Source organism: Larimichthys crocea, unplaced genomic scaffold (assembly GCF_000972845.2).
Source record: "Larimichthys crocea isolate SSNF unplaced genomic scaffold, L_crocea_2.0 scaffold30840, whole genome shotgun sequence".
NCBI lineage: Eukaryota > Metazoa > Chordata > Actinopteri > Sciaenidae > Larimichthys > Larimichthys crocea.
The window spans coordinates 1-2,568 of record NW_020854070.1 but is presented as its reverse complement, the minus strand read 5'-3'; the positions used below and the strand labels follow the sequence as shown (position 1 = coordinate 2,568).

Genomic DNA, 2,568 nt, shown 5'->3' with positions numbered 1-2,568 from the left:
TGTGTAATTACCACACAAGGACACTGAACCATGTGGCAGAGTCTGGAAGGTGGAATCAGTCCTCTATATAGGATGACTGGATGATGAGCAGCAGGTGGTGAGCTGACAGTCAGGTGAGAGGGAGACTGGAGGTCACATCCAGCAACACACAAAACAGAGACAGACATGTGAGACAAACAGAAGGTGGAGTTTGGTAACTTACATTTTCTTACAAGCAAGAACTACATACCACTGCAAAGCTGCTTGCCAGAGTCTGCAGCCTGCAGGCTGGTGGCAGAGGCAGGTAGGTGGAGGGTCAGGGTATAGCTGCTTGCCACAGTCTGCAGGTGGAGGCAGTCTGAAGGTTGGTGGCAAAGGCAGGTCAGTGGAGGGTCAGTCAAAGGTGCTTGCCAGAGACAGTAGGTGGAGGCATGCTTCAGGCTGGTGGAAGAGGCTGGCAGGTGGAGGATCAGGCTTGAGCTGCTTGCCACAGTCTGCAGGTGGAGGTGGACTGAAGGCTGGAGGCAGAGGCTGGTTGGTGAAGGGTCAGTCTAAAGCTGCTATCCACAGTATCCACAGTATCCTCAGCTGTTTGCCACAGTCTGCAGGTGGAGGTGGACTTTAGGCTGATGGAAGAGGCTGGCAGGTGGAGGGTCAGGGTCGAGCTGCATGCCAGAGTCTGCAGGCGGAGGCGGCCTGAAGACTGGTGGCAGAGGCTGGTAGGTTGATGGTCAGTCTAAAGCTGCTTTCCACAGTCTGCAGGTGGAGGCGGGCTGCAGGCTGGTGGCAGAGGCAGGTAGGTGGAGGGTCAGTCAAAGCTGCTTGCCAGAGGCAGTAGGTGGAGGCATGCTTCAGGCTGGTGGAAGAGGCTGTTAGATGGAGGGTCACTCAAAGCTTCTAGCCACAGTCTGCAGATGGAGGTGGGCTGCAGGCTGTTGGCAAAGGCAGGTTGGTGGAGTTTCAGGGTACAGCTGTTTGCCACAGTCTGCAGGTGGAGGCAGCTTTAAGGCTGGAGGGCCAGGGTACAGCTGCTTGCCACAGTCTGCAGGTGGAGGCGGGCTGCAGGCTGGTGGCAGAGGCAGGTAGGTGGAGGGTCAGTCAAAGCTGCTTGCCAGAGGCAGTAGGTGGAGGCATGCTTCAGGCTGGTGGAAGAGGCTGTTAGATGGAGGGTCACTCAAAGCTTCTAGCCACAGTCTGCAGATGGAGGTGGGCTGCAGGCTGTTGGCAAAGGCAGGTTGGTGGAGTTTCAGGGTACAGCTGTTTGCCACAGTCTGCAGGTGGAGGCAGCTTTAAGGCTGGAGGGCCAGGGTACAGCTGCTTGCCACAGTCTGCAGGTGGAGGCGGGCTGCAGTCTGGTGGAAGAGGCTGGCAGGTGGAGGGTCAGGGTACAGGTGCTTGCCACAGTCTGCAGGTGGAGGTGGGCTGCAGGCTAGTGCCAGATGCTGGCACGTGGAGGGTTAGGGTACAGCTGCAGGCTGGTGTCAAAGGCTGGTAGGTGGAGGGTCAGTCAAAGCTTCGTGCCAGAGTCGGCAGCTGGAGACAGCCTTATGGCTGGAGGCAGAGTCTGGCAAGTGGAGGGACAGGCTACAGTTGACTGCCAGAGTCTGCAGGTGGAGGTGGGCTGCATGCTGTTGGCAGAGGCTGGTAGATGGAGGGTCAGGCTACAGCCTGCTGCCAGAATGTAAAGGTGTAGGTGGCCTGCCGCTCATTGGCAAAAGCTGGCAGGCAGAGCCTTGTGGTACAGGTGGTATTCAGAATTTGATGGTGGAGAAGGCTTTGAAGATGTAGGTTGTAGCTGGTTAGTGGAGTGCCAGGAGTCAGCTGCTTGCCAGGATCTGCAGGTGGAGGACCTCCAGGTTGTTCTTAGAGGCTCATAGATGATTTTCTGGTGTACTTTTCTGCCAATATATGCAGGTAGAGTTGGCCTGCAGGTCATTGACAGAGGTTGGCAAGTACAGGCTTGTGCTACAGGTGGTGGTCAGAGTCTGCAGGTGGAGGAGACCTGCATTGTGTTGGCTGGTGGGTGGAGGGTCAGGCTACAGCTTGTTGCTAGTATGTGGAAGTGGAGGTGGACTGCAGGTCGTTGGCAGAGATAGACAGTGGGTGGTGTTCAGAATTTGAAGCTGGAGGAGGCTTACAGGTTGTAGGTTGAAGCTGGTTGGTGGAGGGCCAGGAGTCAGCTGTTTTCCAGAGTCTGCAGGTGGAGAAGCTCTATAGCTTGTTGGCTGAGGTTGGTAGTCAGAGGCTTGTGTTACAGGTGGTGGTCAGATTCTGCAGGTGAAGGAGGCTTGCAGGTAAAGTTAAAGGAGGCTTCAGGTGGATGCTGTTGTCTGAGATGGGTTTGTCTTTTGGTTGTCTTTTGTTATTTAGAGTCTTAAGGTGGATGATAGGTTTGTTGGTTGATGAGGTAGGAGGTTGTAGGTGGAGGATGGAATGGTGCATCAAATTCCTACTTCCTGGCTCTCTTCTGTTTTGGCTTGCCAGGCTTTGGTTCGCCAGAAATGTCCACATCATAATGAGGAGGATGGACTCCGACCCCAAAACGCTGGTCGATAGTCACCAGGCCATCTTCACTTACTGATTCTGTGA

The 2,568-nt window shown here is 55.1% G+C and overlaps 1 long non-coding RNA gene across 1 annotated transcript; it reads left to right on the top strand.

Moving 5' to 3' along the window:
• The first annotated feature begins 711 nt into the window (after positions 1-711).
• Positions 712-1,660, top strand: LOC113744929 (uncharacterized). Its single transcript, XR_003461900.1, has 3 exons — positions 712-970; positions 1,028-1,256; positions 1,314-1,660. It is a non-coding gene; the product is annotated as an uncharacterized LOC113744929 (long non-coding RNA).
• Positions 1,661-2,568: the final 908 nt, after the last annotated feature.